The sequence below is a fragment of the Abramis brama genome, assembly GCF_963993115.1.
Source record: "Abramis brama genome assembly, chromosome: 14".
Classification (NCBI taxonomy): domain Eukaryota; kingdom Metazoa; phylum Chordata; class Actinopteri; order Cypriniformes; family Leuciscidae; genus Abramis; species Abramis brama.
Window position 1 is genome coordinate 8406578 of NC_139976.1, and position 13015 is coordinate 8419592.

The 13015-nt window shown below is 37.5% G+C and overlaps 1 long non-coding RNA gene across 1 annotated transcript; it reads right to left on the minus strand.

Annotated features, from left to right (window-relative positions):
• Positions 1–274: 274 nt before the first annotated feature.
• Positions 275–12340, minus strand: LOC311095599. The gene is made up of 4 exons (XR_014608872.1): positions 12024–12340; positions 8816–8929; positions 2883–4456; positions 275–2076 (listed from the first exon to the last, which is right to left on the minus strand). It is a non-coding gene; the product is annotated as an uncharacterized lncRNA (long non-coding RNA).
• Between the last annotated feature and the right edge of the window lie 675 nt (positions 12341–13015).

Consider the following 13015-nt stretch of genomic DNA (forward strand, 5'->3'; position numbering starts at 1 on the left):
CATGAAAAAAAGTTTCACAGCCAATCAGGAGAACTTTTATATTTTATAATAATTAGTAGTTATCAACTGGATTTTTCTTTTTTTTAATGTAAAGTTTTATATATATATATATATATATATAACAAAAAAAGTCATTCAGCAGTGTTCATTATTATTTTGCTCCATGATTTGCAGCAATTCATGTAATCTGATTCCCCAAGAATAACATAATTTGTGTGCTTGTTGACAATGCATTGAATGGAAAAACGAGGATGAGAAAATAAGATCAGGAAATTGTTTGTTTATTATAATAGATGTCCATAGTGACAAATCTGATTGTACACTTGCATATTATCAGCAAGAAATATTCATCATTTATAAAAAAAGACTAGAATTTATGTCAAATGTGTTATTCGCTTATGCGTTAAACCAGAGCTGACTGTGAATTGCCTTCGCAAGGACACAGCACAAGTATGGTAAACATGTGGTAATGATTCTCACTGTGTCCTCAAGTGCCATTTGTAACCAAGGATGCTAATCAAGTATGCTTGCACCCTTTGTTCTTTTAGACTTCTTCTAAGTGCTGCCCTCAGCCTTCAGAATAGACACCTACAATGACTATTGTCATATAGAGGTGTGTGATAATTAGATTAGATGCTCCACGGGGTAAAGACTAAAGATATGAGAGGTCATAAAGCTAGACATGCCTGCACATCCTGCTCACCACAAGGTTTTCAGCATTGACCAACCTGAGAGCAGATGGCCTGAAGGGCTTCAGAACAATGCAGCCTGATTGGATGGATCTGCTCAACACACGGTGCTTTTCAGGACACACAAACAGAGGTCTCATCCACTGTGGTGGTCTTTTATCATGGCAGAATGTAGCATCTTGAGATAGACTGTTTTCTTTCAAGGCAAGGAGAAAGAAAAGAAGACAGATGAGATGAACAAAGGGACTGTGACTGAAATATATCGACAGGTTTCTGTCGGGTTCATGCACTGATGGAATAGATATGCAATATGATATAAAACACTGCTAAAAAATGACTTGTGTCCTTGTTGGAACTAATGAATATGCCTACTACTAGCTATTTAGTTAAGTTTTCTAAGTTTATTTATTTATTTAATATCTATTTTATTTCAGCTTTATTTCAATTAACAAAAACGTTTTAAATAAGTTTAAGATTTAGTTAACAATAACAATCCTGCATAAAGCCATCATTGACTTCAGATTTGCCGTGATACACCTTAAAGCACCATATCTGAATGAACACAATTTATACATTATTCCTTTTGTTCCTAAAAATAGTCATATGGGTTTGGAAGACAGATGGTAGATCCATTTTTAATCAATTTGTGAACAGTTACAGCAGAATTAAAGTAGGTAGACTGATGCAGGATTAAATCTCTGGGTTACTTCAAAATGTCACTCTTTTTTGTTAATATCAGCACAGGACTTGATATTTGTTGGTGCAATGGAATGGTGACATGCTGAAACAATTGAGAGTAACCACGGGCCCCAGGTTGTGTAAGCCGAGCCCTAAAGGGCCATTAGAGGACCTTAAAGAGTGGGAACCCATAAGACCTCTGCGCAAACTTGTCTGCACCCCTTTTTAACCAGTCAAAGTCATTTTTTATGATTGTTTACTTGTTGGGAACAGGAGGCCAGGCAAAGCAGATGCAATGAAAAACACCCCAACTGCTCCCATAAACTGCTCATCCCAATAAGCAGTGGATGCCATGACCTGTCATCACTCTAGCTCACCCGTTCATGATTTACACCCTCTGTCCCTGTGGGTTTAAAAACTCGCAGTAATCCTTCGGGGATGGCCGTTTGAACCACAGTGGAAGCTGCCCAAAGAGAGCGAGGATAAAACCGAAATCCAAGACAGACAGCCCCACAAAACTGCGAGCAGAAACAGATGCAGGGAAGCTCCTGTGTTTATAATTGATTTTCAAGGGCAGCGTCTTGTTGTCAGAGTTTGTCTAACAAGCTTTTGCCTGGCGCCCTGGTGCTCGTCAACCACGGGGCGTCAGATGCACCGGCCCCTCCTTTCTTCACTCGGGATGGCACCATCCAGAAATACCTGGATCAGGCTGTGGAATGAGATTATTTTAAGAGATACTCTTGAAGTCTCATCTATAGATAAAACAAAGGAGTGTTAAAGGGATAGTTCACCCAAAAATTACGCCCAAAACTTTTAAGATCCAAAAAGCACACAAAAGTTTGGGGTCGGCAAAATTTTTTTATGTTTTTGAAAGAAGTCTGCTCATCGAGGCTGCATTTGGTAAAATACAAAACTGTAATATTGTGAAATGATATTACAATTTAAAATAAATATTTTCTATTTTAATATATTTAATATTCCTGTGATGATAAAGAGGAATTGTCAGCAGCCAATACTCCAGTATTCAGTGTCACATGATCTTTCAGAAATCAGTCAACAGTTCAAAAGTTGTGCTGCTTAATATTTTTTGTGGAAACCATGATACAAATATTTCAAAATATATATAAGTCAAAATATGTTGTAACATTATAAATGGCTTTACTGTCACAATTGATCAATTTAATGCATCCTTTCTGAATAAAATAATGAATTTCTTGAAGAAGAAAAAAATCTTATTGACCCCAAACGTTTGAAAAGCACTGTAAAGGTTGCGTGAAATTAATCTATATGACTTGACTGGTAAATACAGAAATTTAAGCCCTTATTCACTCTCAAATCAAATCAAAATATTGATCAATGCATGCATGCACAGGATACATCAAATATGGCATCACAAACAGGTTTCTGTCACTATATATGAAGTAGCCTTGTATGTGTGTGTTGAAGAATGTTTAGATTTAATGTGAGAGTGATGATACCCCAGTCCAGACAGATTTTTTTAGTAAGAACACTTACATATTATCGAGACACAGGTATTTCCCAGCCCCTGCGTCTTTGTCCTATGTGTTTACGTCCGAGCTCATGCTTTCTTTGTGAGACTGAGGGGCTAAGGCAGTAATTGGCCATGGATCATCAATCTTACAAAGCTTCCCAAAAGCTTTTCACCCAAAGTTGTGAGAAGACGAATGAAAGTGAGTCGCCTCCCAGTTGCCAGTGAGCAGGCCCAGGGTGGAGCAATCAAGTAAGCCTGTGGTCTCTGAGAAACCACAATGTTGGGTCCTACTGAAGAGTCCATCTGGTTTATGTCACACAACCCGTTCTTTGTGTCAAATGTATATGAGACACTTCATGTCCCTTTGAGGATGCATGGCAGGCAGACAGACAGGCAGGCACATTGTTTGCGTAAAGCTGGGTTGAACGCAGACCTGTCGCGATCATCAAAAGAGTTTAGCGCTGCTTATATTACACAAATGTCTTTAGTATGGTTTCTGTGCTGTGCATGAAATTGAAAATGTCTTGAGAATTTCCATGTGAAGAAAAATGACTTCAATCCAGTCTGCGTTTATGGTTTCTGCTTATTGTTTCTGCCTGATTTATTGACTGAGTTAGAGTGTTAGGCAGCGTTGTCTTTCATTTTGCATTTTTTTTTTTTTTGCTTAATGGATTTGAAGTTCTTGTTGTTGGTAAATGAAAAAGAAGGCATTTTATTTGTCAGAAGTCATATAATACAAAGCTATCAAACCATTTAGTCCAGTGTGAGGTCAGTTGAACCCTAGCAATTGCTTTCAGACTGTATTGGGTTTGGCTGAACTTCGGATGTCCACGGTTTGGCCTACTCGGAACGCACAGGAAGACTCACAAATTTGTCAAAATGAAAGGGATGGAGTCAAGCGGCTCCTAGCGCAAGTGTGGTTTCTGGGGTCATGACAATGTCTCTGCATTTCTCGTCGACGGAGATACAGTATGGGTTTCCCATCAGTCTGCGCATGTTATTTATCGACTTGAGCTCGTCCAAGTTAGCCTGTGTGTGTCCATAAGCGAACCCTGGTGCCTCTGCTATGGGACAAAGACCCAAATCTAGGCCCAGGGACTCAACCATGCTCAGCTCAGCCCAGGTCTTAAAGATGGAAAGGGGTGAAAAACAAACTGTGTCCATTTCTCCTCAGCGTCCGAAAGTAATCAGTGGTGTCATTGCACCCGTAAATCTCCTGTCCGGCTGTGGCTGGAGTCCCAGATGGGAACACATCCCTCCACGTCGTAAATCATGAAGCATCCTTGCAGAATCAGACTTCAGCTGTATATTCCTCAAAGTGAGGGGTACAGAAATACTGCAGAACTGTGGCCTTCGAAGTCAATTTGCAAAGTGGACCGCATCTATATTCCTGTGCAGAGATAAAAGTACATTTCTCCCTCTTACTCTTTCAATATCTATCTCGCTCTCCCTCCCTCTGCCTTTCAAAGCACTGAGCACGTTTTCTTGCAGTTCTGCTACAGAATGCTGTGAAATTTGATTTAAAATAATCCTGTTTATGTTATAGCAAAGTGGCTTCCTCCTGCGCCTCGTCCTGAGAAATGACCTGTTGTTGAGCCTAGGACACACGCACAGAATGAAAGACATAGTAGTAAGTGAATGAAAACAGAAAAAATACAATACATATATATATAGGTAGAAAAAAGTATGCTGCTAGTCATGAAAGCACATTGAAAAACAATCAAACACAACTCCAAACCTCTCTGACATTCATTGCTGTTTTAAAAATGTAAGGCAATTTTCAAATTTCCTATCAATAAAAACAGACAAGAAACAAATTCTTATCTTAGTCTGGCTGACGGCGACATCTGTTTTCATCTCCATAACTGTATATATTCCACGGTCAGGCATTGATTTGGGATTTGAAACTCAACTCGATTGTGTAGACGTTGTGCAGCTTTTTTTGCTTAAGAATTTCAATATCAAAAAACCAAGCAGATGTTTCAAGTATGTGTGCCAGATTAAAAACAGCATAAGTCATGTGGTAAAAAAAAAAAAAAATATATATATATATATATCCCACCAATGCTATAGAGCAGAGGTGCCCAAATTTTTTACTAAGGGCCAAAAATCACACTTTATTGAGAACTGTGGGCCAAAAGTAAAATTATGCATTCTACTTTATCCAACTATATTACAATTATTTTTTTTCTAAAACAAATTAACTCATATTCTCTATGTTTCATTGCAAACATAAAAAAAAAGTGTTGAAATACAAAGACAAATTTCCTATTCCTAGATTCAGATCTTTTCATTTCTGATTTGGGCCACTTCCATATGTGGTCCTAAATCCGATTCAGGTCAGATGTTTTGCAATGCGACCTCAGTCTGAACAGTCGTATCGGAATTCATGCGACTTTTATGTCACTCTACAGCAACATTCGTCACAATTCTGCACTCATGGGAGTCACTTCAAAGATTTTACTTATCCGAAGTTATCAAGAAAGGTAGTCAGTGAAGGACAGTGATGTGCCAGAGCTCATAAGTATTACAGTGACAGCACACACAAGCAAAAAACGAGGGCCAGTATCATAAAATAATGTGTAACCGCTTACTTTAAAGTTGGTAAGATTTTGTAGTTTTTTTGAAAGAAGTCTCTTCTGCTCACCAGGGCTGGATTTATTTAAAGGAGAAGTTCACTTTAAAATGAAAATTAGCCCATGATTTACTCACCCTCAAGCCATCCTATGACATTCTTCTTTCAGACGAATACAATCGAAGTTATGTTAATGTCCTCCGAGTTTACTTCCATATGACAGCGTGCTGCGTGACGTCTTTTTATCGTTCTTTTGTGCATGCGGGTCATTTCAGGACCATGATCTGTTCACACTGGAATCTGATATTGGCCACATTTAAAACAACAAAGTGAACAGCTATACAAAAAAAACCCGAATCTGAGCAATAAATCGGAATTGAGCACTAAGGCTCGCAGTGTGAACGTAGCCTAAGGTCTTCACAGGCCAACTTTGCCCCGTGGACACGGGTTTGGGTGTTGAGGATCCAAACATGCATGAATTATGCATTGCTTAAATTAAAGATACAGTTCACCAAAAATTAAAATTGTGTTAACATTTACTTACCCTTATGTTGTTGTTCAAATAAAAGTTGTTCAAAGGACATGTGCTCTATATAGTCCAAATAGTAGTAAATAATGGCAGAATTTTTATTTTTGTGTAAATTATTCTATTAAATGGACCGTGTGGTAGTGTCACATTGGGATGGTTTATCTCACTGTCCCTGGTGTTTTTGAGATCCTTCAGGCAGTCTTGCTGCTGGACACAATGGACAGGAGGGCCCCAGCAGGACTGTTAATCATCACACACACTGAACAAGAACACTGAACGAACGTACTAATGAGACACCAAGGTCACTGTCTGTCGTGTGTGAGGAGTGATTCCCAGCAGCTGTGATACATTAAAGAGGTAGTGTCTTACACTGATAGTTTGCAGGCATATTAAATAGACCTTTCAAGCTAACATCTCTTGTTATGGCCTACATGTTTAACTGTAACCTTTATAAATGACACTAGCTTGAAATAGCATGATTTAAATATGCAGTACATGTTCAACCTATAGAATAAAAGTCAGTTATCAATAATCAATCAGATTTTAGGGTTGAAGGTGCTGATTTTAAGCATAGGTTATTATTAGGACTATGGATAGGGTTGCTCTAGGATGTTCATCCATGATCAAATGTCAGGCGTGATGTGACAAGATTCAAGCTACTCGTCTTTTAACACAGAAAGCGAAAGTTCTGCATGATGCCAAAAAAAAATCACATATCAGAACATATTTTATGTTTTATGTAGAATGGAGAGAGATTTTCGAGCAATGGAATTTCAGTAGGGGTGGGACTGCCAAGAATAACGCTGCAGAAACAGAAAACAAGCAGCCTACTAACTGCAGTCGAGGCCAGTTTGGACAAAAAACATGGAAAACATTTTTAACGTTCACTGGTTCATCTTGTATGGCCTTGTTCGAACACTGTGTAAGAAACCACAAAACAAATACACCTCTATAATATCCAAATATTCCAAAGATCCAAAATCACAGACAAGGTTCAACCTGAACCAAGAGTAGATCAATCCCCATTTATCAGCGTTGGTGGTCTCCATTATTTACTGCCTTCTATTTCGTTAGACCTATGCTCATTTTTTCAGTCTCCTTCCTCAACCCCTTCCTGTCTCAAATGTGCCAAAATGACAGAGTGCAATAAAGGAGCACGGTGGCACAGAACGCACCAATCCCATCAGTGCATGACTTTAATTACCAGGCCACCGGTTTGGCATAATGGGGAAAAGGTGCATATGCAAAAGACTTTCATAATTCATCCAACTTTTTCTAATTTAAAACATTCCTTCATTTTATTCTTCAGCTCATTTCTCTGAAGCATGCCCAATAATTTCCTTTTAACAAAAAAACATTTGCATAAATGAAATTATCTGCGCACAGCGTGTCACACAAAGAATGAGCTGAGCACAGGAACACAGGTGGCTGAAATCAGACTTTATGGCTCTCTGTTGCTTTCTCGCTCTCCCTTTCCGTTTCTCCCATGTGCTAACCGTCTCTCTCTTTAACTATAATGGATATCAGTGTGGCAGCTTCTCCCCGATGATCATGACTACAGGACTAAAGCTGGTGTTGCTGCAGTCTCTTTGAAGAATGAAAAATGCTGTGGGCCAGATTTCATCCATCTAGAATAGACCCTCGAGTCAATGCTTCTATACAGACTTGGCTACAGCTACCCATTATAAGCTCTACTGTGATGTACGCCTGTCGCCCATATGTTTGCATGACAAGGTGGACATGTTGTTTCGAGATTCGGATCACTAAATAAACAGACCTTTTAAACACACATAGGAAATTATGTGAATCAATCAAATTCACATTAGATTACTAAGGTATTGTTAAAGGTGTTGTTATATTTTCTGTGCATTTTTTTGTTGTTGTCTAAAACAATTAATTTAAGAGTTTCCTTCCATCAAAATGTTCACTATCATTTCAATTAAATTTCAATAAAATCTTAATTTGAGTGAAAAGTTAAACATCTCTGATTTATTTTCAATTTTAAAATTGTATAAATATATATACACACACAGTGGAATGAATTGTCGTGCCTCGCAGGATAAGGGTGCTACATATTTAAATATAAAATAAATATAAACATAAAAAGTAAAAGTGTAAACATAGTAAACATATAAACAAGTATAAACTTACACAAAGCTAACCTACTGAAAGAAGTAATCTAATACATATAATATATATAATCTAACTATACATATAAAAATACTAACTACACATATACTTAATCTAACTATGCATATACAAAATCTAAAACTATACATATACTTTACATTAATACTATATACCCTGGATATATGTGAACATACGTATATAGAATTTCAAATATTTCTTATAGATTTTGTCTTTCCTTTATTATAAAATTGTCAAAATCCTAAAACTGTTTATTTTCAGATTTTCAGACTTTTCTATAGAAAAAAGAACACTGTAAACATATCTCTGTATTTGGTATTTGGCATTTGATTTCTGTGACTTAATGTTTAAAGCACCATTGGTGATATGAACTTCCAAACATTATGGACAACAGTTAATATTCTACAATATTATTGATCTGCCTGCATTGACACCATTATATGAGAATTTTTTACAACAAAAATGAACCATCACTGAACTTACTTAAGCTGGACTATGGCACTAATTTCCAAACTTGTTGCATTATTTTCCTGTTATCACTGTAAAGCTGCTTTGAAACAATCTGTATTGTAAAAGCACTACTGTATATAAATAAAGGTGACTTGACTAACAGCTGATGAATCAAGTTAATTGTCAAAAATCTCTTCACAATCACACTCTATGATAAGCTACAAGTAAACTGTGAGAGAACACTGTCATCTTACCATCACTTTGAGACGTTAGAACAACAGTCAGAAGTGCCGGCGGCTCTTGTCAATCTTCTTCTGGTTGTCCCTTCTCTTAAACGCTCCACTCATTTCGCTTTGGCTCCAGTTGACCTTATTATAGATAATAAAAACCTTCATTAGACTGAATTCCAGCACTTGTTATAATAAACACAAGCTGTCAGAAAACTAGCCTTTCAGAGGAGTCGAACAGCCCATGTGTGGCAACACGGCTCAGTCTGCTTGTGCGTTAGAGAGAGTGAGAGGTCAAAGGTCAGCATTTGGAACAACCTGGGAGCACATGTCTGTCTGTTTGTTCGGAATTAGGTGCTACTTTCTCAAGCAAAGTGAAAAGCTTCCTTATGCCAAGTGTTTATCTACAACTTAAGAATATTAAACAAGCCTGAGTATAATATGTGAACACAGAAGATGTAAGAGCTTAGATATTTGAATGAATAGGTGCCCTTACTTATACTTACTAGCTTGTACTGGTTGGAATAACCATTATCTCCTGTTAAGGAGGAACAATTTGATGCCATTTTAAAATGTTCAAACTATGCAAGAGTAGTTTAGAGTAAAATAAAACAGTATGATGTGAAAAGTCAAAATATTGTTTCATGTCCTCAAAAGCAGTTTGCCATTAAAGCAGCTTTGCTATGTTGGCCCAGATGTTTCTGGCAGACTTTGATCAGTAGTAAAATTGTTCATCCACAAAAACCATTGCATTCCAAGACTGCGCTTGAATAACAATGATGACACCAAAAGATAGACGCTGAGTGAGAGGGATAATTGTTGGAGAAAGCACTTCTGCACAAGTCTTTGAAGTGATAGAGCACATTCTGGCATCTGTAGTAGTCTTGAGGATTGAGGTCAACATTAGCATCTTTCATTCTTTATTTGTTTCTGTCTTAATCTGCATGCCATCTACAATCATACTTCTCATTTTCCATCTTAGACCTTCCCAGAGGAACATTTTATCACTCAAAGGCTGGTCTTTCATTGCTCAGAAGACATAATGGAGTTCCCTGTTATGTTTAATTTAAGCATCGACTTCATTTCTGATGCTAATTCCTAAGGAGAGATACAACTAGAAATAAACGAAAGAGTTGTTGACATAAGAGTAATAGTAGAATTATAATAATATTGTGGTATTGGAAGAATTTGACAATAAATTCAATCCTGAAAGATCTTTGCAAATCTGAGCACGGCAAAAAAAAAATCGTCATCAAAAGTGCTTATTTCTCTATTTAATTTCATTGCTAGAGATATAATTGCGATGTTGAGGAGATTTCATGTTCTTTTGACCTTTTCTCTTTCTACCAACGAGGTTCTTGGACCCACCAGCATGTTAAAGGGAGGCGGATATAAATAGATGTTAGGTTAATTTGATTTATACAGAAATGGAAACATGCTGTGACCCTTTAAATTACAAACGGCTGCAAGCCAGGCCTGTTAGACACCTGTGAGCATTAAATGTCCTATCCACACTGTATTTTAATTGTCTATGCAATCATTCTCTGTAAGGGTAAATTGTGACATATGCTCAAAAGCAGTAGAGGAGGTTTCACTTTGTTTCACCCCAGTATAAATTATTTTTATTTTTTTTAAAGAAATGAATATTTATAGCGAGGATGCATGCAATTTATCAAAAGGGACATTTATAATGTTACAAAAGATTTTGGTCACACTTTAGATTAGGGTCCAATTCTTACTTTTAACTATTAACGATGACTTTTTCCTCAATTAACTCCTTATTAATAGTTAGTAAGGTAGTTGTTAAGTTTAGGTATTGGATAGGATTAAGGGATGTAGAATATGGTCATGCAGAATAAGGCATTAATATGTGCTTTTTAAGTACCAATAAACAGCCAATAGTAATGTGTATTCTAAGCATCTAGTTAATAGTCAGAATTGGACCATAAACTAAAGCGTTAACAATATTTCTATATCAAATAAATGCTGTTCTTTTTAACTTTATTTATCAAATAATCCTGGTGGGAAAAGATTGATTTCTGATTATGTGACACTGAAGACTGGAGTAATGGCTGCTGAAAAGTTTTTGCCATAACATTTTCAAGAATCGTGGAACGGTATATGCTATTTAACATGCAATACTGTATATGTTTTTCTAAGCATATTGCTTATTTTAAGTTTAATTTACATTTGCAATGTCCACTTATACTGCATGTGGATGATGTGCAAGGGTATCTGAACATGTTGCTAGAACATGTTAATGCTGAATTTTGTGTGTAAAAACTCAAAATGTTAAAAACATTAATACTGATATTTCCTGTGAACCTGTTTCCCCCCAAATCTACATCTATGCTAAGAAGTCAGTGATCTACAATGAAACAGGCCCTTGAATCGACAAAGCTTTTTAGCTGTCTGTGTGGTCCACATGGACACACATCACTGGTGTGTATGGGAAATCACTCTCCAAGGGCCGCGTCTACTCTGTCTCTCTGGTCCCAGGGGACAGAGCTCCACACAAGATGGAGTCAGAAGAGTTTTATGCATTTTTCATGCTCTGATTCAGCTTCTGCCTGCTGGACAAGGTCTGTCTGTCATCTGCATGTCTCTGTGTGATTTATCCAGCTCCAGGAATGCTGTTCACATACTACCAAGGTTTGTATTTTTTTTTTGCTTTTGCCCTGAGTGATGGTATCAATCAATCCCAGAGACGTACTCACCAGTTTAAAGTGACTGAAAAAGCCCCTCTTCACTGGGGTTGCATTTTCCAGTTCCTCTAACTGCTGATCGAAACCTAAACATTAACTTTTTTGGTTCCCCTTCCCCAAAGAACCTTTCAGTGAACCGTTCTTAAAAGAGCTATTTTATTATTGTGAAGAATATTTTAATAATCTAAAGAAGGTTTTTTAACAATAAAGAAACTTTTGTGTAAGGCTCCATGGCTGTTAGAAGTTTTTCACGGAACCGTAGATGCCAAAAAAGAACCTTTATTGACACTGTATGCAGTTAGAAATCATATTGATTAAATTCTCTTGTACTTGTCCAAGTATTGCCAAATACTTTATTCGACTACTCTTCTATTTACCTGAACCTTTTTAGCTTATGTAACCACAATAGGGCCCCTTAAGAAATCCTGCCGACTTCAATGAATTGATCCAAGCGAGTTTACTACAGTCCAATCAGAGAGCTAATTAAAAGGTTAACATGGTGTTGGTGAAAAGGAAACAGGGAACCTTACCCTCCACACTGGCCCCTGAACCCTTCCTCCAAAGACGAGCTGGAATCTTCCAAGTATTGTGTGGGCAGGCTGTCTTCCAAACTGGCTTCCTTCTTAAAAGCTTTTCAAGGGGATGGGAGAATGAATGAATAACATTGATAGCGTGCACTGCTTTTTAAGAATCAGACTGAGAACGTGGCGCGGTGCCTAAGCAAACCCTAAAGCGGTGTGCCCCATTTCAACGCATCCTGACACAATGCATCATGTAACAGAATGCCTTGTCTGAAGTCTAGAAAACAATAGCTTTCTTTGAGTATTATCAAACTCATTGTTGAAGAGCTTTCATTCCCTGTCGTATTGCCATGGCTGAAGGTGTACAGAGAGGTGATTCCCTCCTCATGTTGAAACTCTTTGCAATGAAACTGGAGACCACAAGCATCTGGCAGAGAGCTTTGGGTGTTCAAAAAAGAGTGCATGAGAGGTCTATGTCTTTCCTTGCCTGTGTGACACGAGTGGATTATATTTTCAAGGTATTCAGCCAATGTCAGAGGAAGCCCTAGTTCGGTAGGACTGTAGGGGAGATATTGTGAAGAGTAAGGGTGGATTTCTGTTGACAGCACCATGTGAGAATCTCATCTGTGGCTCCGAGACACTTCATATTTAGGGTTCTGACAGCAAGAGTTCCCATGGAAATCTAAGAGAGGCCTCAGGGAAGACCTGTGTCAGATTCTCCACAGGACATTCACTGCTTCATACATCAGTCTCCTGTTCAAAGAGAGCGGCTCAAAAACTTTCAGAATCATTACCATCTCTGCTACATGTTATGTAACCTTTTTGAAGACTAACATACTGTGTATAGTACAATTGGGGAAAGCAGTGTTTCTTGAGCACCAAATCAGCATATTAGAATGATTCCTGAAGGATCATGTGACACTGATGACAATGCTTTGCCATCACAATAACATTTTAAAATATAGTAAAATAGACAACAGCTATTTTAAATTGTAATATTT